Consider the following 24,174-nt stretch of genomic DNA (forward strand, 5'->3'; position numbering starts at 1 on the left):
AAGAGAGAAGAAGCAAATGGGAGCTTAAGACCTCCGGGGTGACCCGGAGTCACCCTTGAGTTCACTGGCGTCAGAACCAAGACGCACAGCCCAGCCCTCCTCTCCACCTTGGTTTCTCCACCACAGCCCATGACGTGGATTCTGTGAAAGAGGAGGTAAGGCTTCATTCTATACTCAAAAGTCAAAGAATAGATATTGACTGTTTTCAAAAATAAGTGTAAATTATACAGGACTGCATAAAATAAGGAGGGACTCCCAGCCCCTTTCACCTTAGTTTGGCCTCCTTACCTATCCTCTTTCTCAATCTTCCCCCAAGAAGAGGAAATACTAAGAAGGCTTTCAAATGCAAACCTTCACCAGGCCACATTTGTCCTGAGGAGGGAATGGATGGATTCTAAAATGTCAGGCATGGTTACTTTCTACTATGTTTTCTTTTCCACTTGAAGGAAAAAGTAGCGAGTCCAGGACCCGCCTCTTCACTGAAACAGGCCCCAACATCACTCTCCATTCCACTCAGGTACCACACAGCTACCATGTGATGGCAAATCCAAGATGAGGGTTTGGGATGGAGGAGGAAGGTGAGAAAGAGGCCTGACCTGCCATGAGCTCCAGCTTAGATGTCTGCTTTAGAGTGGGGATGCCAGGCAAGTGGTCTCACTGGGCACTTGCTCGGCTAAGAGTCAAGTAACGCTGATTTTTGAACGAGCTATTCCTACACACATATAGACAAATTATTCTACAGACCTTATGTTGACTGGAAGAAGCCAGACACAAAACAATGTTTGTACCGTATGTCTCCATGTATATGAAGATCAAGGAGAGGCAGAGCTAATCTATGGTGATGGATGTCAGCACAGTGGTCACCGGGAAGGGGTTGAGGGAATGGAGTGGTGCTAAGAAGAGACACAGGGATTAAGAGACACAGAGCCTTCTGGGGGGCTGAAAGGTGCTCTCTCTTGACCTGAGTGGTAGTTACACAGGTGTATACACACTTATTGACCTCTGGTTAAGAGTTGTGAAGTTTATGTATGCCATTCCTCATTTAAAATAAAGTCCTTGTTTCCCACATGAAATGCATAATAACCAAATAATTCTGCAAATGAAGGTGTCTTTCTATTTTTAGAGCTTTGAAATCTTAAAATTAGAAATTTAGAAGCTATATTTACTTCCGATTAGGTGGAGAAGCATTTCATTTAAGTCATGTTTAATTACAATTCTCAACTTAAAGTTTCTTTCTAATTAGAAAGATCAATAGAGAGGCCCTACATCATCCACTTTCCCAAAAGGAGCCTTTGGTCTGAGGAATGGCAAGGGAAAAACTACACGTTTTAAACGAGTTACCACACTTTGGTTCTTCAGTATTTTTGTCTATACAAAGCCAAAATCTTTGCCAGCATTTGAGATTTTTCACAGTGTCCTCTTTGCTGTATATATAGGAAATTATATGTCCTACATCTCTTCTGTGTGAAGGGAAATGAAGAAGCGTACAAAAGTCATTCCAAAGATGTGAACGTGGTATACAAAAAATTTTTATTTATCTTGTTGAAGAATTTAGAGGAAATGCTATAAAATACACATTTACTGGTATGGGACCAGACGAAAACACAATATTTTAATTTTTAAAGATGAAAAGAGCTATTTTAAAAAGCATGTGTTTTTCATAGCATACTTTATTTTATAACAATGATTTGAAAGTTTCTATTAAACAGAAAAACAAATTACAAGTTTGGCAACCACAAAGATGAAAGGGAGAGAAGTAAAAGGAATTGTAACCAATAGTAAAGCAATGACAATATACCACGGAGTATTGACAGCATTGTTAAAGCTCCAAATTACATTTAATGATAGCTAACTGATGTCTGGGGGACGCGAGCCCATGGATGTCTGACTGTTGACGAAAAAGGGAAAAAGAGACATGAGGGATCGTGTCTCCTCCAGAGAACAGCTCAGTTAAACTGGTCCCGCTGAAACACAGTAGCTTTCAGGGTAAAAGAACTTCTACTCTAATCAACTGCATGGATCCAGCCCGGCCCTCCCTTGCGTGTAGAACCCAGGCACCTTTACCAGTCGGTGGGGAATAAATTTAGCACCCCAACGGGAGCTCTGGATCCAAATTCCAGAGCCAGCAGTTCAGCTCAGGACTCCAGTCTCTAAGCAGGTGGAACGTTGTTTGTCAAAGGCAATTAAATGTGGTATTGAGTATCCCTTGAAGCTTAGTGAAATCCCTGTTCCTTGAAGAAATGTAATATTTAGCAGGAACTTGTGAGCTAAGGAAACTAGGTCTGGTGGAAGGATGTGGATTGTTAAGGGTGTCTAAACTTCTAACAGAGAAATTTAATATATGCATAAGCAAAGAAGATCATTAGGCTCAAACTGATGGCCACGTTCATTTGCCAAGCATCCAAGTCAGGCATTATAAGGTCTGCTTTTCTAGGTAAAAATTTCAAATGCTGGTTTGTCACCTGGCCAAATAAATTCTGGAGCTTATGGAGAGAACTTGAGAGAACTGTGTTCCTCGGCCAAATAAAATCCCTGCCATTTCAGGAAAACAACAAGACACCAAGAAGAAGCAAATCCATGTCACTAAACATCATTTTCAGCATCAACCAGTAGCTCCCAGCATGAATGTGTCCCATATACAAAAATTAAATCAAGAGAAAAAAAAAGCTGAATTTCACATTTAACGTTCTAACTCTTTTTAAGAGTTAAATACTCTTTTGTGAAAGAAATATTCAACCTATCAAATTTTAATTATGTATTTTTCTCCAGGATTTAGCCAAAGCAGAAATGTTTAGAAATTTTGATAATGATGTCTAATTTTCAGAGCTGCTAAAATATTGTTACTTATTAGGAAAAAGGAGTAATGTTATAGCTGTTACAAAAAAAAACAACAGATGTTTTTAATTAGAAATAAATGGGTAATCTATATCAAAACAATTTTTTTACTTAAATTTAACAAATTCCTATTATTATCCAGACACAGAAACCTCAATTTAATTTGGCTACCTACTGTGCACAAAACATTATGTTAATGTCGTGTGGGAGCCAAGATTTACCAGTCACCACCCTAGAGGAATTTACAGAATGAAGCCGTGTGCAGACCATTAAGTTCAGCAGGAACTGGGTCAAGGAGGAAGTGCCATTTTAACCAAACCAAAGTGTTGGTAGGATATCAACATATGGAGATTGACAGAATATTCCAGATGAATGACATGCACAAAGTTTCCCCTAAACGGTGAAAAATAGCCCCTCGTCTGCCCTGAAAACACAGAGTAACTTAATAGGCTTCCTCACTTCTACAACCCCATGCATACAATTTCCCTAAAAGGAATTGCTAACGGCTATTACGGGACAGGCCAGCGTAATTCATACCCAGCAGTCCTCCCAAGCATCCGCAGTGGACACGCCTCTCCCGAGGAGCCATCTCTGCGGGCTGTTCCGGGAGGCAGTCAGTTCTGGGGCACCAACCAGATCTCCTCACTGGAGAATCTGGCAGGGTCGTTTTCTTCTTTCCATGGCATATTCCCAGCCTGCCTCTTGCCAGCTTCCAGGGAGGATCAAGTGAATGCTTTCCAGTTTATGCTGAAGGCGATACCTATTATGCATGCCCATCACGGGAATTCAGAAATGCAAAGGCATGCTGCTGTGGGTTGCTTTGGCTCAAGGGCCCGGCAGAAGTGGCAGGTAGCACACTGTGTGACTCTCTTGAACAAGGAAAGGGGACACAGGCCGCATCTTAGCCTGCTTGGCGGGGCCTGCGGACCTGGGAACTCCCTGGCCCCGCAGTAAGGCAGGAATTAAGTGTGCATGCTTGGTGTAGGGACTCTTGGTGACCATCAGTGAGGAAGAACAATCTCTACTGTGAAGAGGCAACATCTACTCATTCCGTGAAGGAACGCGTGCCAGGGTCCCCAGCAGAGGAATTTGATGAAAGCAAAGACCAAGTCAAGTGCGAGTTCTGACAATAATGGCTAATAATTAATGACTAATATTCATGACGTCCTTCGTGAAGAAGGAGCAAAGCCTTCTTCATCAGGGGCCTAATAAAATGCTGTAACACTGCGGGGGGAGGAAGTTCTTCCATCCCAGTGCATTACCTGCTGAAGACGCAGAGAAGCAGGAAAGCGTGGAGAGACACAAGCATCAGTTCATGTCACATCAGTCTATGTCAGCATCCTGCAGAGATGTTGACAGGAATGATGCTAGCATGGCAGCCACACACCGTGACATGGCCAGGTGAGCCACGGCAGAAAACTGCAGAGGCCCGGAGGATGGTTCAGGGGTGGGTTGCGGTGGCCTCAGAGAAGAATTTAATGACTAAAGAGAAGGTGTGAGCCACTGCAGAAAAGCTGGCGTGTGGCCACGTTTCCAGCAATTGCCATGGTAGGGGAAGAGTTAGAAAGCCCAGTGCGTTCTATTTTGTTGTTTTCACCCAAACATTTTGCACCAGTGCAAGCTGGAGTGGCTTGGGAGTTTGGGATATGCTTATCTTTAGAACAGTATCATTTCTTAATCTGATTTAGACAAATCGAGTGAGTTGGAGCCTGAAAAAAAGAGGGAGGGAGATTTTTGACTCATTTGAAATGATGCTGGAAAAATGCATTTTAAATGACAAGGGTTCAGAACACTTTTTTAAAAACACAGCAGTTTCCAAGGTTTACAATTTTGTGGGTCTCTGATGGCGAAGACTCTACAAAGCAAATCCAGCTTTGCCAGCATTCTCTCTTAGAATGTTCTTGGAATTCGGTTGAGGTTAAGGATATTTCCATAACGTAAGTCTACACCTTAGCTGTTTTCCAACATCTGAACATCGCTGTTCATGCACTGCTTCTCTTTTATTTTGCTGTGGCCATTCTGAGCTTCCCACAATTGGGATAGTGTTTCGTATCCACAGGAATGGAAATAATAACCAATCGCTCACTTTCCTCCTCTGTGGTTTATGTTTGTGCTTTCTCTCCTGTTTCCTGGAGCTTCCTCAGTGCCCCTTCTTCCCAACCGCTTACCCCTTCAAACACTGCTCCACCCAGCGTCTCTGCTGAAAGTCAACTTTATGAAGAGCAAGATCAAGGGAATATAAGAAGGTCTTATACCTAGAGGTTGGTCACCTACAGAACACTGAACTTGGAGTCATAAGGCTAGGGTTTAATGCTAACCCTCCAAGCCCTACACAAAAGTCTTCGAAGGTTCCCTAATGTCTATATAAGGTACAAACTCCTTAGCCGGGAATTCAGAGTTTTCCCCAATCTGACACTGACCGACATCGGCCTCCTACCACAGTACCCACATAAATTCTCTGCTCCAGCCAACTGGGAAGTCGCTCCTGAGCGCGGCATGCTCCTCTCTGCTCTCTGTGCTTTGCTCTGCCCTCCACTTGATGATGAGGTCGGCCACGTCCGTCCCCACAGAGGTCCTATTGACCTGAAGCCTGTTCCCGAGTGTCACAGTGGGTTACCACACTCAGACTCGGAAACACAGTTCCACCCTCAATTAGAAGTGGGATGTACTAAGTGATATTAGCTTTCGGTAAAAGTCACCTTAAAAGACCTTTAAGTCAAAAGAATAAAAGGAATTGAAAATATCACCTTGTGTTAACTCAATGTGAAAGAGAGCAGTGGTCAAATTCACGTGCAAAAAGACTATGTAAACAAAAAGGATGGGCCTTCGTGAAATCTAGAAAACGGGAGCCCAAGATTGCCCCAGGGGCCACAGACAGTCCAGGTATCTGTGTTGCTCTCCAAGGGTGAGGGCATCCTCTCTGGTCAACACAGGTGTTCTCATCCACCTGGCCGACTGTCCCTTAAGAGAGATGAATACTCTAGAATATCATAGCTGGTCATCTCACCAGGGAAATCACCTCACTCTTTACCTTTGCTCAGATGTCAGGCTCACCAAGGCTCCTTTGGTCACGTTCGGGTTCCTACGCAGGTTCCTTAAGGAAGAGAAGGGCTAACTGGAGAGCGGGAATACCTCACACCTACGTCGTCTAACAAATGGTCACCAGGTTTGCACTCCGCAGCTTCATCTCCCATGAGTTTGTTTCGCAGGCACCCATCGCTGAGAACCTGGCCAACTCAAGGCGCACTCACCAAATCCAGTTTGTGCACCTTACAAGCTAAGAGCCAGAGCACAAACATGGTCACCCTTGGAGGCAGTGCCTCCTGAAAGCCGTGTAGGAGGCCAGCCTGTATCCCGCCTCCTGTCTGTGCAACTGCTGCACAGTCTCCCCTCGCACCAGTTACGGTCTGGTTAGCAATGAGAACCCACACCAGTTACTTTAGCAGAGAGAATTTAATATAAAGAACCGGGCACTAGGTATTGAGGAACTGACCACACAAAGAGGGAACACCCAAGTTTCACGGATGTGACAGCTGCCAGAAGTAGCTCCTACCTCTAGGGCGGGGTAGCAAAGGAAAGAGATTGGAGTTATTAAAATTCAGAAGGTTGGAGTAGGGTCATGGGGCTAAATTGTGTTTCCCCTCAAATTCATATGTTGAGGCCCAGCACCTCAGAATGTGACTATATTTGAAGAAAGGGCCTTTAAAGAGGTAAAGTTAAAATGAGGCCATTAGGTGGGCCCTAATCCAATGTGAGCGGAATCCTTACAGGAGGAGGAGATTTGGACAGAGACACACACAGGGGAAGGACCACATGACACTCAGGGAGAAGAGAGTCGTTTGTAAGCCAGGGAGAGAGGCCTCAGAAGAAACCAACCCTGCCGACACCTTGATCTCGGACGTCTAGCCTCCAGAACTGTGAGAAAATAAATGCCTGTTGTTTAAGTCACACCGTCTGTCTGTAGTACCTTGTTATGGCAGTCCTGGCAAGTAACAGAAGTCAGGAGGAGGGTATTCCAGCTAAGTTGGGACTCAGACAACTGGGAAGGGGGCACCTGCTGCTGGCGCTGATGTTTCTGAGGGAAAGTGACGAGGCTGGTGCTGCAAAGCAAACAGGAAAGAGCCTGTGTATCCCTTCCTCCTCTTCCTGAAGTCCAAGTTCTCTCTGGTACCCCCATTGGTAGAACCTAACAAGGATCCAACAGGCAGAGCACAAGAGGGGTTTGCCGAGTCCCCGTTCCGGCATCATAAAGCAGAAGAAGGATGGTTTGGAACTAAGGCAGTAGTCTAAAAACTAACATCATATTATATATATAGATTTTCATTCATTGTCTCTCTCCTCCGCTTGAAAGGAAGCTCCAAGGGGGTAAAGATTTTGTTTTGTTCACTGCTATACCACCAATGTCTAGAATAGTCTCTGACAAATAGCAAGAACTCAATAAATACGTGTTAAATGATTAAATGAATTAGTATCATGACCCAAAACAAAAGGTGAGAGTCAAAGGTTATAGCAAAATATACTATCCAAAGCATATGATAATCAATGTATTAGTTAGGATTAGGTTGGCTTTAACTACCAGAAAAATCCAAACGGTAGTGGCTTAAACAAGAAGGCACTCACTCACAAAAGCAGTTATCAGTCCGGGGCTGATGTGGCCTCTATGTTGTTAAGGACCCAGGCTCCTTCTTTGTCCTTGTTCTACCGTCCTCAACTCCATGTCACGGTTCAATATGGCTGCTCCAGCTCCAGCCACCATGTCATCATTCCAGCCAGGAAAAAGAAGAAAGGCAAGAAGAAGTGCTGCGCTTTCTCTTTAAGGGCACGTTTCAGAAGTTGCTCACCCTATCTCCTTTTACATTTAGTCATGGAACCCACATATAGCTGGGAAAAATAATATTCTAGGTCGTCACGAGCCCCCCTGAAAATCATGGCTCCTGTTTATTAAAGAAGAAGGTGAGAATAGACGTGAGATAACTGCCACTCTCTGCCACAGTGAGCATTGAAAAATTCTTCTCTCTGTCACATACATAGAAGGAGGAAAGTAAATATGGTCTCTTGAGCAGAGGTTCTCCATGTATGCTAAGACACCTTTGCGTTGTTATATTAGAATGTTACGCTGATTCCCATTTCTGCCGGGATGTGTCTAATGCAGGCATCTGGAAGTCGTCATAGATGTCACCCTCTTCCTTCTGCATCCACCTGTTCTTTGAACCTCTGCTTTGATCTCCCTCTGTAAAGGTAGTTGATGAAAACGGTAGGAGTTTGCATAGCACGTGGTCATGCGTGGGCTCTGGAGTCAGAAAACCCGGGTTCAATACTAGGTCCCAGTACTTGTCAACTATATAACCTCGAGCAAGTTACTAGACAGGTCTGTTTCCTCATTTGTCAAATGGGGCTAATGATGGTGTCTGCCCCATCAGGCTACGGTGGAGATTGGCAAGTGCCAGCTAAGTGCTCAATAAATGTCTCCTATTATTATTATAATTGTTCGCTGACTGTTCTAACCCTTGTCTATCTCTGAAATTACCTCCCTCCTCTCCATTCACATAGGCACACCTTTCTTTCAGGCCCTATCAGTTCTCAGCGGGATCAGCACTCACAGGACTTTCTTGCTGATCCTCCTTTCTCGTCCTCACTCTCCTGCAGTCTACCCTCCACTCACAGCCAGAGAGACATGTACAATGTACATATCTGACTATGCCATGCAGTTCCTTGAAGTTCTTCTCGATGCCCTTCATGACCTGACCTGTTTCGCCTCATCTGTCGCCACTTCCCTGCTGACAAAGCTTTCTACAGTCCCAACAAATCTCTTCCAGTTCTCAGAGCTCACTCCTTCTGGTTCTGGACAAGTTGTTCCCTCTGCCTGAGATACTTTTTCTTCACCTGAATCTCTGTTAAGTGACTCCTCACCTTTCATGATTCAATTCAAATGTCACTTCCTCCACGAAGCCTTCTTTGACCTCCCCAGGTGCAAATGAATTCCTACACGTAATGAGTTTAGAATAGTGCCTGACATGGTAACTTCTCAATAGGTGTAAATTTTTGTTACTGTCATTTACCTCTGTGTTTGCAGAGTACCTTACATTTTATTAGAATACTACTAAATTCCTGTAACTGTTTTCAAGGGTCTGTTTTTCCCACCAGGCTTTCTTCTATTGTGTACCAGAATCTTTTTATCCCAAGCAATGCCTGGTACACAATAACCACGGAATAGATGCATGTATGATGAATGAAAGGATGGATGGATGGATGGATGGATGGATGGATGGATGGATGGATGGGTGGATGGATGGATGGGTGGATGGATGATGGAAAGATAAATGGATAATGGATGGATGGATGGATGGATGGATGGATGGATGGATGGATGGTTGGAAGATGACTCTACCCTAAACGGGCCCAACATAAATTTAAGAAGAGGAATGGGAAAAGAGGTAGGAAAAACATCTCCCACGATGCTGTTTCACTGAACAGGGCCTCAGAATGAGTTTAGAGGTGCTGAGTAAAGTGCCTGCCACCCTATCTGAATAGACAGAAAGATGTCTGCAGTGATGTTTATCTAATGTGGTGGGAACTTTGGGTGATCCTTTTTTACTTCCTACTTTGCATATCTCTGCATTGTTTGAGTTATTTATTGCAGGCAGGTGATTTTTCTTTTTTAAAAATATCCTGAAATTGGCCGGCTCCGTGGCTTGGCGGTTAAGTGCGCGTGCTCTGATGCTGGCGGCCCGGGTTCGGATCCCGGGAGCGCCCCGAGGCACCACTTCTCCGTCCAACACGAGGCCGAGTCCCACGTACAGCAACTAGAAGGATGTGAACCTATGACATACAACTATCTACTGGGGCTTTGGGGGGAAAAAAACTGAATAAATAAAATCTTTAAAAAAAAAAAATAAATAAAAAAATAAAAATATCCTGAAAATAAATACAGTAGCTGGTTAATTCAGAGGTGTAGAAATAAGGATGATTCTTAATTTCTCCTTAGTACTTTTTGTGGTTTTTAAATTCCTGCTCCTACTCCCCAAATTTTTGTTTAATGAGTCCAAGAATTTTGTCTCTTCGGATAGTACTGGTTAAGGTAGCAGGCTCTGGAGTTCGACTGTCTGGGTTCAGATTCTGTCCATATAATTCACTAGCTGTGATTCCTTAAGCAAGTTACTTAACCTCTCAAAATCCTCAGTGTCATCATAGATAAAACTGATTTGCCACATAGTATTGTTATGGTAAGAATCTGGCATAGAGTAAGGCTGTTATTATTCTCTAGCATACGGTACATTGAATCTTGAATACATGTGTTGAACTGAGCTGTTTTATTTTTCAAGGATGGAGTACATTTTTCATGGTACTTCCTCCAGGCCTCCTCTGGACGCCAGCCACGTTTTGCTTTATCTCCATGAAGACACTGGAAAGCTCCTAGACCGGAAGCACGTTGGCTGCCACTAGCTGAGGAATGATTCTCTCTCTCTGAAGGGCCAAAGGGGAGGATCCAATGTGGGAAGAGGAGGAAAATGTTCACTTCTTCATCTCTGAAGAAAGAATTTGCTGGTGCTGTTCTGAATTAGAGAGGATACTGTGCCACAGGGATTATAAAAACAAATCTTCCCGTCTGCATTTAAGATAAAATATATATGTCTGCAATGTCTTCTCTCTGGTTATCCATAATTTCTAATTTCTTTATAATGAACATGTATTACTTAGGTAATAAAAACTTTAAAAAAACGAAAAAAGGACAGCACAGTAGTTGTTTCCAATTCTCATGGTTACAGAATGAGTCAATCTTTTTAATGTCAAAGTTTTTTTCAGAGAGTGACCTAGTAGACGGAGCATGAGTCTGGGAGCTAGAAACTTCTAAGTCCTTATCAAAGCACCGAGAGTCCCTTGCTGGGCAGACTTTGCAATTCCTTTAACCTCTCTGAATCTTAGGTTCCTTGTTCAATAAAGAAGGCTACTCAGGATTATTGGGAAGTTCAACTGACTAGTGTTTACTAGGTCTGTGAAGACATAACGCAGTATTTTCATTTAAGATAGGTCAAGAATTGAGTCAGAGGCATAACACTTAAATAAGAGCTGCTTTCATCATCTCTGGGCTGTGAAAAAATGGTACATCCTTTGAGTATATTGGCAACATCAGTGTTCCAGTAGGCCAAAGTCTTACAATTCAGGACCTGCTTTGGTTCACATGGAGAGAGAAGATTGGAAACATTCCTTGGTTTTCTCTACTTATTTTCCAAGCATTTAATAAGAGCAGACTATGAACACAACTCAATTGTAGTAAAGGTACCAGCCATAACTTCCCCATACCCCTTCTTAAATAATCTGACGTATGCCCACAGCCCTGGCGTCTCTGTTTTTCATAAGCTGACCTGTCTCCCACTACAGCTGACTGAACTGAAGTGAAGAACTGACCCATGAAGAGCTGAGCTGGTCAGATTCTGTCTTCCATGAACTGAGATTGAGTCAGGAATCACTTAGAACTTGGGAGTGGCCGCCATGTTGGGCCATGTACAAGCAGAAGAACCTGGGGTGCAGCCAGGGCAGAGGAGCATGGGTGGGGAGAGAGGCAGAGAAGAGAGACCTTGTAACCAGGGAGAGAGAATACGAGGGGGGAATGAAGAGACAGCTGTCTGAGGCTTTCTTGTTTCCACAGATCAGAGAGAGCTCTTGCTTCTGGGTTCTGCAAGAGTCCTCTCTATCTCCCTAGAACACTCCTTTCTCAATATGATTTGAGTGGGTTTTATTTTATTGCACCAACAATCCCTGATTAAATCTGTAGAGCCTGGTCTTCTAAGGCAGGGAATCTTAAGCTGAAATTACATATACCAGGACGATGTCCACCAAAAATCTGAGATTCCCGTATAAAGTTGCCAACCTCTCATTCTGCCAAATAAGAAATAAGAAATGTTACACTGAGCTATCATCCACATAGTGCTACAAATTGTAATGCATGTGTCATATACAACATTTTGTAGTTGAATAGTGTTATTAAACACTCTGTATTATTCTTTTCTTTTCATTTTTTCATCAAAGTACAATTCTTGTATAGTAAATTTCATCCTTTTTAGTGTACAGTTCTTCAAGTTTTGACAAGTGTATAGAGTTGTAGAACCCCACCACAATGGAACAGTTCAACAGAATAGATCAATTACTCTAAAAAGTTCCTTTGTGCCCTTTGCCAATCCACTCCTATCACACCCTGAGCCCTTGGCAACCATTGGTCTGCTTTCTGTCATTGTAGTTTTGCCTTTGCAAGATTATCATATGAGTGAAATCATAGCGTATGTCAACTTTTGAGTCTGACTTCCTTCACACAGGATAACGTATCTGGGATTTAGCCACGCTGTTGCATGGACCAGTAATTCATTCCTTTTATTGCTGGGTAGGATCCCATTACACGAATGTATCACATTTTGTTTATCTGTTGCTCAGTTGAGAGACATTTGGTTTGTTTCCAATTTTGGTGATTGTGAATGAAGCCACTATAAACATTCACATACAGGTTTTTGTGTGAACACAGGTTTTCATTTCCTTTGAGTAAATACCTGGGAGAGGAACTGCTGGAGCATACGGTGAGTGGATATTTAACTTTACAAGAAACTGCCAAACTGTTTTCCAAAGTGGCTGTGCCTTTTTGCATCACGTCAGCAACAGGTGAGAGTTCCAATTGCTCCTACCCCAGCCAGTGCTTGATAAGGTCAATTTTTGTTTATTTTAGCTGCTCTAATAGGTGTTTGACCATATTTGTGGTTTCGATTTGTATTTCCCTAATGATTAGTGATGTTAACCATCTTTTTATTTGCTTATTTGCTATGTACCTTTAATGAAATGTCGGTTTAATTCTTCTGCCCATTGTTTCATTAGCTTCGTTGGTTTTCCTATTATTGATTTTTGAGAGTTTTTTTAATATTCTGGAAACAAGTCCTTTATCAGATATATGCTTTGCAAATATCATCTCCCAGTCTGTGGGGTTTTTTTTCATTCTCTTAACCACTGCATTATTCTTATTTTTTCATTGTAACTTGGACAGTTGAAGATATTGTCAGGAATGTCATCGGTGTGACTGTGTTTGGGAATCCCTACTATGTGGAACACAGGAAATAATGGACAGAGATGTGGATAATCTTGTTAGTGAGCTAGTACACACATAACTTAACCTCATATAAGGATGTGTAGGCAGTACTACTCCGTGGGATCATCCAGGGAGCCGGGTTCTTTCCATCTTGTGGCTCCATCATCCTCCAGCATGTTGTCCTCATCTGCTTGGCTGAGGCTAATTCACCATCACTTTATCTGCATTCCTGCCCTAGGGAAAAGAGGAAGTAGAGGCAAGCTACTTCCTTTTTAGGGCATGACCCGGAAGTTACTAACATCCTTTTGGCCAGAGCTTAGTCATTTATCCACAACTAGCTGCTAAAAAGGCTTGAAAGTATACTTGTTAGCTGGACAGTCAAGTGCTCTGCTTAAAATCTCTATTACTATGGATTACTATGGACCAGTGTACACCGGGTGAGAAGCAGTAATCCACCAGAGACAGGAAATGGAGCTGCTGTACCTAAAATCAGATCTCACACTCAGGAAGAACCAGAAAGCAGAAGTTGCTTTTTGCAAGCTGTCAAAGGCTTTGCCCAAAGCCACTTTTGAGGTTGATAGAAAGTTGAATGTAATTTTCCTCTTGCCTTGGAATTAGCAAAAGGAGTTGTCAAAAGCTGAGGCCCAAAAGGGAGCTGAACATGTCGTGTCACACGCCCCCCACAAAACCAACACCACGCACCTCCAGACCCACCCCCGCCCTCCCAGAGGCTGAGCTGGTAGAGACGTTAGAGGAAGTCGTTGAGTAACCGCCCTGTCGGGAATGTAGTTTTCTGTGGTAAGAGACAATTCCTTCCTCATCCTAGGAGAAGGGAAAAGGACATGTCCCTTCTCGAAGCAAAGAGAGCAAGGCTCAAGACAATCACTCCTAAATGTTAGAGCAATGTTTCTCATTCAGGGGTAATTTTGCCCCCCGGGGAGGATGGCCAACCGCCCTGGTTTGGGTTGGGACTGAGGAGTTTCTGGGTGTTTTAGTTTCCCGTTGCTGCTGTAGCAAATAAGTATAAACTTAGTGGCTTAAATGATGCAAACTTATTATCCGACAGTTCCGGAGGTCAGAAGTCTCTCTAGACTAAAATCAAGACATTGAGAGGACTGTGTTCCCTCTGGAGGCTCTCAGGAACAATCCATTTCTTGCCTTTTCCAACTTCTAGAGGCTGACTGCGTTCTCGACTCATGGTCCCTTTCCATCTTCAAAGCCAGCAAAGGTATCACTCTGATCTCTGCTCTTGTCATCACATCTCCTTCTCTGACTCGGGCACTCCTGCCTCCCTCTTATAAGGACCTTTGTGATTACAATGGGCCCACCCAAATCACCCTTCCCATCTCAGGACACTTAACTAACCACACGTGCAAAGTCTCTTTTGCCGTGGAAGGTAACATATTCACAGGTTTGGGGGATTTGCATGTGGACAGATTTGGGGGGACAGTATTCTGTGTACCATACCAAGACATGGGACTTTCAGGCCCAGAACCAGGAAAGTTGGTCACCCTATCACCAGGAGACATTTGGCAATATCTGGGATGTTTTTGATTGTCACAACTGTCATCTAGTGGATAGAGGCCAGAGATGTTGCTCAGCATCCTACAATATACAGGATGATCCCTCACAAGAAAGAATTATCCAGCCCAAAATGTCAATTGTTCCAAGGTTGAGAAACTCTGAATTAGAGGTCAAGAATGGCATCCATCGGCGGCCAGCCCCGTGGCATAGTGGTTGAGTTCACGTGCTCTGCTTCAGCAGCCTGGGGTTCTCGAGTTCGAGTCCCAGGCACGGACTGCTCATCAAGCCATGCTGTGGCAGTGACCCACATACAAAGTGGAGGAGGATTGGCACAGATGTTAGCTCAGGGACAGTCTTCCTCACCAAAAAAAAGAAAAGAATAGCATCCTTAGTTGGTGAAATTGATGATTTTCTCTCTGCCCATCTGAGCAGGGAAGAAGAAAACGGAGGGAAATGGTCTCAGAGAAGAGGTGGCAGTGAGCAGCGTGACTTTCTACTCTTGGAAGGAATGGATGCTTGAGTCCTGTGGGTGGAGTGGCTTTTGTGGAAGGGGGCTGAAAGGAATCTGCCCTATAGTGCCACAGTCTGAAGATCTGTCTACAGGTGAGTGAACACTGCCAGCAAGGGCCGACTGCCAAGGGAGAGTCTAAAAGAGTCTGGGAGAGGTTGGGCCAAGGCCAGATCTTCCACAAAGGGACTTGTGCAGTGGGGAAGCTTCATGTGGCCTCCTAAGAACTGACTTATATATTCCATGAGAGATTCCACCTTTGGACACTGGCACAAAGAAAGACAGCATCCACAGCCCTTCAGTTTTAGCAAAAGAAGCAGCAATCTCATGAGGAGATGGTGATTGTGCCCCTACCCTTCCCTCTGTCCCTAATCCCTCAAAATGAAATGAGGAAAGGGAGCAGAAAGGCAGACCACACAGCTTCCTTGCTCGAAGTCCTTTAAGCCAAAAGTCTGACCCATAATGGGGGAGAGGGAAGGTTTTGAATGAGATATGTGATTAGAGTTTAAAACTGGACTAACTTCAATAAATTGGAAGTGACTAGAAAGTAAGGGGATCAGCCCCAGACGTCTTAAAAATCCACTACCTAGTAGAACAAGAGGAGTGGACAGAGGGCAATGGAAAGCAGTGATTGGAAAATATAAAATGGTATGCTTGCACCTCACTAAGTTAAATCTCCTTTAATAATCTAGTTTTATGTCTTAAGAGTGTCATATTTCCAGGGCCCGCCCGGTGGTGCAAGCAATGAAGTGCGCGCACTCCGCTGCAGCGGCCCGGGCTTCGCTGGTTCGGATCCCGGGCGCGCACCGAAGCACCACTTGGCAAGCCATGCTGTGGTGGTGTCCCATATAAAGTGGAAGAAGATGGGCACGGATGTTAGCCCAGGGCCAGTCTTCCTCAGCAAAAAAAAGAGGAGGATTGGCAGATGTTAGCTCAGGGCTGATCTTCCTCCCAAAAAAAAAAAAAAAGTGTCATATTTCCATTGAGCAGTACCACTGTTGGAAACGTAAAAGGACCTCAGTCCCAGACTCAAAATTGTAGGGCAATCTTGCACCCACGGCCCAGAACCAACAGTTTTCTAGGAGACATAAAAAGCAGTGCATTAGAATTGCTATTGTCACTGACTAACTGCCTGAGCAGCTCAAGGGAGGTTTCAGAAGCACTTAACTGTTTCTCTTTTAGTTATGTTAATAGATGCAATTACCAACGGCCCTGAACCGTCCAAACCCCACCGCAAGAGTGAGGCCTGTGCAGATGAACCAGAAGTGCCCCAGAGTCACCTTGGCTTCATTTGAATGTTAAGATCCCCATCCCAGGAGGAGCTTAGGCTTTATTACCATAACATGCCATGTGTGTGGAGGGACGCTTTCAAACTTTCCTGCACAAGCGAGCATCCACCTGTACATGTGACAACGAAACTTCCCTTTTGGATGTTTATTCCCCATCCGAGATAAAAGGCCCCTGCTTTCCCTTGCTCAGGGAGCCATGGCTTTGGAAGCAGCTCCCCGTGGGCTCCTTATTTGCTGCAAATAAATCTTACTTTGTGTGACAACTACCTCCGTTGAAGGTTTTGATTCCAACTTAGCAAGAAGCAGGCCCACTTAGGTTCGGTAACACTACGGCTGGGTGGTCTTGCCTTCATTCATCCAAAAGTCTGATGGGACAAGCGACTCAGTTAAGGGTTCTCGTTGCTAAAGCGTGTGGACATGACCTGAGCATTTTGCTTTTAGGAGTAGAACTGTAGACACCACAACCTCATAGTAGAAAGTGTTTCTTTTGTCTGTTAACTCTAATTGAAAACAGTTTACTACCTTGGCTTTTCAAACCCACCATTATTTCCTTTGGGGAGAAAATGTGTTGAAATATTAGCTTCTCTTTGCTCTCCCTACATGTTTCCCCTCCCGCCATTTCAAGCAGGTAGCCAGACATTTCTGTGTCCTGTGATAGTGGGCATATAATCTATAGATAGTATATGTATCTATGTCTGAGAAGTTACAGAGCCAAGAGCAAAAGTTGCCTGAAAAGATAATTTCCTGTCTTGCTTTTGAAAAAGACTTAGTCTTTTAAAGAGGCTGCACTTACTGTCCTGGAGGGAAAGGGTCTTTGAGAAGTGGTGAAGGACCAGTGGAGATATGGGCCTTGATGGGAAAAGGGAAGGAGGTTGGGGTTCAGAAAGTGAGGAGCAGGGCAATGCTTATGGAGGGTCCAGGAGGTGCCAGACCTCAGGGCTGTGCATGTACCCAGAACTGGACCGTCTTCCTACTGATGAGTACCCCACCATATGTGTGGTACACGTCAGGGAGCCTTAGGACCTACGTGGGCTACAACCACAGGCATCTCACCAGTAACCGGGACAGAAACAGAACCCACTCCAGTGCCTGGGGGCTTCATGAGACCCCTGGACTTCTGTAGAACCCTGAGGCATGGTGCCCCAAGTATATCTGGAACGGAATTTCCTGCTACCCCCGTAGGATAAGGGCTCAGAGTTAGATGTAAGTAAATTTAAAGGAAAACAAAAAACTTGAGTTGTGGACTGATATTCATACCCCATCCAGCTCCCCAATTTTCAACAGAAGTTTATATTCTAAAGTTACATAATTAAAATGATCACTTTCTATTTTAAAAATCCTACCCTTGAAGAGGTTAAGATGATCCATATGATAGTGAATTAGAGTTGGAGACATCAGTATGAACTCATACTTAGTTTAATATAGATACAGATGGTTGCACATAGAAATATTTATAGATGTATGTATATATACACATATATATGTCCTTACTCTGTCAGCTGAGAAGACCTAAAAGCAATAGCATCCCAGCAGCAAGGAACACACCTAGCACCTCGATCTTAGTTTCTAATACCATTCTCCAATAAAGGAACTAGAGCTCCTTGGTTAAATGGCTGATTCTAGGCCTAGGGCAGGAAAAATGGAAGATGAGTCTAGAGCATCATGCAGTACCAGAAAGTAAAGAGTGTTAAAACACACACACACACACACAATGATGCAGGTGTGTTCAAGAGACACAGGAGCCAACTGAAAGAGTGGCCAAATCAGGAACAATTTGAACAACAAAATAAATAAAGTATTGGATGATAACTCAAAGTATAAAGTAAATATCCATGAGTTCATACTGATATAAGTAAATTATTAAATAAATAAATAAATAGGAGAGAAGAGAAAAATCTCCAGTGCAGAAGAATTGTAAACAATTTGGGGGTATTGTCCACCCCAAGGAGGAGGAACGTAACTCCCCACTCGTTAAGTGTGGGCTATGCATAGCGACTTCCTTCCGAAGAGGACACCAGAGAAGGGGGAGGGGAAGTACCTTTATGGTAAAGAAACCCAATAAACTCTACCTCAGCCAGGTGTTCAAGATCAGTATCAACAGTGAGCAGTCAGATTGACAGTATGGTCCCTCGATACGATGTGAGGAGAATGTCACATGGTCTCTGTGGTCTTCCTCCTAAAAGCCCACAACCCCAGCCTAATCATGAGAAAAACATCAGACAAATCCCAACTGAGGGACAGTCTACAAAATACCTGACCAGCCCTCCTCCAAAGCTGTCAAGGTCATCAAAAACAAAGAAAGTCCGAAAATTTTCATAGCCAAGAGGAGCCTAAGGAAACATGATAAGTAAATGTAATCAGTCTCTTGGATGGGATCCTGGAACAGAAAAAGGACATTGGGTAAAACTAAAGAAATCTAAACCAAGTATGGACTACAGTTAATAATAATAATGTATCAATATTGGTTCATTAATTGTAAATTGTGGCATACTAATGCAAGACTTTAACAATAGAGGAACTGGGTGTGTGGTTTATGGGAACTCTGTACCATCCTCATAATCTTTCTGTGAACCTATAACTTTTCTATAAAATCAAGTTTACTAAAAAATAACGACATATAAAAGGCTCTAAGGTTTATTTTAACCCTCATAAAATAAATATAATGGGCTCAAACATGAACATTTTATCACAAGGATAACTATAGCTTAGTGGTGATAATCTCTGGAAAGAGTATTAATAACGTTAATCAATTCACAAGTTTGTAAATTGGTTTGTATTCTATTGGGAGCCAAAGCAAATGTTATACAATGTGAGATTTTAAGAGTGGTAGATGTCTGAGGTGGTTGTCAGTGATTCTGAGAAACATCTGTTGTCTTTAACAAGAATTTATGGTTAAAAATGTTTAAATGATTTGAAATTTTCCTTTTTTAATTTCCCTACTTTCTCCAAAGTACTTTCTTGGGGTTCGATAAATCACTCATACATATTTTTTAAAATTCTACCCTCAGCTTTTAAACATTTGAAAAGCTGTCCAACCTCACTTATAATAAGAGCTATATAAATTAAAACTGAAATCGTAATTTTATCATACACACAAAAATCTAAAAGTACACTATGTTGGCAGAGCTGTGGAGAAACAGTCACCTTCATACAATGCTAATGGGAATATAAATTGGTAAAATCCCAATGGAAAGGAACTTTCCAATATCAAAATTACAAATGATTACAGCTTTGATCCAACAATTCCATTTCTCAGAATTTATCCTACAGATGTACGCACACGCACACAAATAACATTAGTACAAGTTTATTCATTACAGCATTGTGTGTAACAGCAAAGGATTTGAGAGGTCTGTAATTAAAGGTCTGGTTAAATTAAGTAATATGCGTCCCTACAGTGGAATATTACACAGCTGTTTTTTTTTTTTTTTAAGAATAAGCAGGCTATTTATATATTGATATAGAAAACCTTCAAAATATATTAAGTTAAGAAAACGGGGTGCAGGGCAGTGAATATATGATTTATATATAAAAGGAGATAGGAATTGGTTTGTAAATGTGTTTTTTTAAAGTCCTTGGAAAGATAAACCAAATATTAATAACAAGTTTACCTAGCTGGGGACGGAGAAAGGCGGTGAGAAAGAGGAACTGGGAAATAGGAGACAGAGGCAGAAGATTGTCCCTGAATACCTTTTTATGCCTTTTGATGTTAGAACTACATAAATATAATACCTAAACCAAAAATAAAATAAGTTTTAAAACTCTACTTTGTAGGAAATAGAAGCCTGCTGTCTATGATGCAGAATTCTTACTCAGATAACAGAGAGTCTAAATGCACTTACCGTATAGTACACAAGTAAATTATTACATTTTCTATTTCCTTTAAATGAGTCATCATAGAGACATCAGAATTAAAGACTTTATATTCATGATTTTAGTATTTGCTATAGTATTTACTTACAAATGGCCTAAAGGCAGTTTTAGAGACATGATTTGTGATACACTTAGTCCTAATTACAACATTCTTCAAAAATATCTTCATAATATAAAGTTAAAAGATACCAAATGGAAATATAGACTTAGAGGAATGAAGAGCATTGGAAATGATAACTGCTTGGGTAAACATATAAAATTTTTTCTGTTATTATTATTTAAATCTCCTTAAAAGGAAATTTACTTACTGTTTAAATAAAAATAATAACAATGAAGCTTAAAAGTACATGAAAAGTAGGGAGGGCTAGAAATGAAAGTATGCTATTGTAAGGTTCTTATACTACATCTGAAGCGGTAAAATATTGCTTGAAGGTAGACTGTGGTAAGTTAAAGATATTGACCATAAACCCTAAAGCAACCACTAAAATCGCAAAGCAAAGAGTTATAACGTGGAATTGTAAAAATACTTGATTAACTCAAAAGAAGGCAGAAAAAGAAAAAAAAAGAAGGAATAAAGAACAGATGAGACAGATGGAAAACAAATAACAAGACGAGCAGTTTAAACCTAACCTTACCAGTAATCATATTAATGTAAGTGGGGTCCAAACACCCCAGCTAAAAAAGCAAAGATTATTCAGAATGGATAAAAAAGGCAAGACTCAACTACGTATTTCCTACAAGAAACACATTATATATATAAAGACACAAAAAGTTTAAAAGTAAAAGGATGGAAAAATATACCATGCTAACACTAATCAAAAAAAAGGCTGGGGGCCGGCCCAGTGGCGTAGTGATTAAGTTTGTGCACTCCACCTCGGCATCCCAGGGTTCGCAGGTTTGGATCCCAGGTGTGGACCTACTCACCACTCATCAAGCCATGCTGTGGTAGCGTCCCATATAAAGTAGAGGAAGATGGGCACGGATGTTAGCCCAGGGCCAATCTTCCTCAGCAAAAAGAGGAGGATTGGCAACAGATGTTAGCTCAGGGCTAATCTTCCTCACAAGAAAAAAAAAAGAGGCTGGAGTTGCTATATTAATATCTCACAAAGCAGATTGCAGAACAAAGAATTTTACCAGAGATTAAAAAAAAGTCATTTCATAATGAGAACGGTGTCAATTTTCATCAGGAGAACATAATAATCCTAAATGTTTATGCACCTTATAACAAAGTTTCAAAACACGTGAAGCAAAAACTGATAGAACTGCAAGGAGCAGTAAACAAACCTCTAATTACAGTTGAAGAATTCAATAACCCCTCTCAACAACTGATAGAACAAATAGACAGAAAATCAGTACGAATACAGAAGACTCAAACTAAACTATCCACCAACTTGACCTAATTGACACTTATAGAATATTCCCCCCAACAACAACTAGACATTCTTTTCACGTGCACACGGAACATTTACCAAGTTAGATTATAATCTGAGCCATAAAACAAATCTTCAAAAACTTTAAAGGGTTCAACTTATACAAAGTATATTTTATGACTACAATGGAATTAAATTAGAAATTAAGGGAATGGGATGAGAAATAATTGAAGAAAGACATGTGTGATTAAGAATGTTATTCATTGCATTTTCAGATCGTATTCAGGCCACAATCAGAACAGATACGAATTCAGCAGGAACTGACTCTCTTTCTGTGACAAAGCCCAGAGCTGGGACTGAGTCACGTGAATTAGTCACGCACAGAAGCAGTTCTGGATGCCACCACTCTCAGCGAAGCAGCTCTCGCCATCTACAGAGAAAGAAATGATTGCCTGCATTAAAAAAAATCTCTTCCCACCCACCTAAGGCCATAATACATCACAGAAAAGCATTCCTGACTGCTGGTTCGTAATAAGCTGCAACTGACTGGGAGAGCTTAGAGGGTCTGTTTATGGGGGGACCAAATAGAGAAAAAAAAAAACTCTTGCAAAGATTTTATTTCCTACCTTAATAAACAAAAGGTTGACAAGCGGCCCCCTAGAAAGAGTGATTTAACACTTATTTAACAAATTTAACATTTCTCCAGTTAGTAGGGTGAGTGGTTCTATTGTAGGAGGCTCCTCGGCTGGAACTTTCTACCAGCTCCCCTCTCCTCTCCCATTATGGTCTGTTTGCACCACTTGGTTGATGCTAAATTGGTGTAGACAGTACAAGCCATGGATTTCAGGTCATTACCTACGTAAATGATTGGTAAACAACAGAGGCACTAAAAATAGGGCATATGGGAGGAGGGGTGGGGGTATGTTATATCTTTATGTAATATGACAGAAAGTCAATTGATAATATCCGTAATTAATAAATCACAAAGTAGGGGCAGAAGACTATCATTTGGAGGTGTAGAAGTAAGTACAAGAAGTGGTGACTTTCGCAGAACAGGACTAGAGTCGAAATAGGAAGGGCAGGGGACTGTGGCTTCTATCTGTGTGTATGTCTTTGATTTTAAAAAACACTTTTAAAGTATAATAAAAATCATTAAAATTAACGGAGTGAATAGTTCAAGATTTCAGGATGCAAATCATGACAATCTTGTAGGTGTGTTGTCACCAGGACCTAACCACCAATGATGACCGGCAATATCCCTCCCTCCCATTTAGTGTCCTCAAACTTAACACTCATTTGCCACATCTACACCTAAAATGCAAATTGACCTGTGTCATTTCTCTTCTTGGAGCCTTCCATGGCCCACAGCAGAAAGGCAAATCTCCTAAACACAGTGTTTAAGAACTGAATACCTCTTCTGTGAAGTCTCTCACCACCAGCTGTATCCCCACGGAGCTTCTCGCTAAGGGGACACCGAAATGCTTCGTCTCCCCACATCCCCAGCCTGAGTCCTCTAGCCAGGCTCTCTATTCTGACTTGTATCCATCCTTCAGGAAGAACCCAGTTACTTCCACCACCAGGGGCCCTTCCCTGCCTTCCCCCAGGCTGAGCTGAGTGCCTCTCCTCTTTCCCGTGATTGTGAACGGTTCCATCACTGTTCAAAAAATGATGTTACATAGCGTTATGTCTCTAGCTCCCCCACTAGAGTGTTTCTAGAAGTCAGTCTTTGTATCCCAATGCCTATCACAGAAGGCATAGTAAGTACTCAGTAAGTCCTTTTTCAGTTAGTTCTGAGAACACTAATCTCACTAGGACTAAGAGAAGGAAGCATCTAACAAAAAATTAGATCTAATTTTCAGTCTGGGTTAATCTGCATCTGCCACAGAATGATCCCTTTACACTCTCACACACACACACCCCCCCCTCAAAGCATATAGACAACCTGTACTTACTCATGGGTAGGGCAGGCAGTTCCCTGAAGGGCATGATTTGAAAAATTGCTGGAAAGTTCCCCTTAACCCACTCCCAATACCTTATCTATTGGCTGCTATACTGCTGGAAAAGGCACCTCAAATTGTTAACATCTGAAGAAGCACCTCGTCAAGTTTTCTTTTTTTAGACACAAATGATCAATAAAGAGGTTACCCTGAATCATCCTTTCTATCCTCTTGGAGGTATTCCCCACACCCACCGCCCCCACAGAGCCAGGAGCATCTAAGACCACAACCCAAGAGGGTGGGAGTTTGCTAAATGGAGGAGGAAGGGACTGTCCTGGAATCTGGGCTCTCCTTAAAGACATTCCTTCTGGGACACTGTCACAGAGTTGAAGAGCAGAACCTTTGGAATCAGGCTGATCTGGTTTGACCTGTCTCTGACTCTTACAGCTCTGTGATGTTGGGCAGTTTATTTTACCTCTGAGTCTTAGGTGTTTTTTGAGAGGCCACATTCTCCTGGTGTAGTTGTGGGATTAAATGATGCAATGCCCATCGAGCTCTTCAACAGGGTGCGGGATAGGCTCTCAGTAAACGTTAGCTAGCACCCACACTACCGTAAAGAGTAGACCTGAAACACAGGACCCCTGGGAGAGAAAGCCAGAGGGCACTAAAGACAGCTCTCAAATATCTCACGATTGTGCCTGGAGCCTACAGTCTTGTACGTTTCCCAGAATCTCCTTACAGGGGAAAATCCTCCCCAGTCTCTCAGGGGTAG

Source organism: Ceratotherium simum, chromosome 38, assembly GCF_057802395.1.
Source record: "Ceratotherium simum simum isolate JZ-2026a chromosome 38, ASM5780239v1, whole genome shotgun sequence".
NCBI lineage: Eukaryota > Metazoa > Chordata > Mammalia > Perissodactyla > Rhinocerotidae > Ceratotherium > Ceratotherium simum.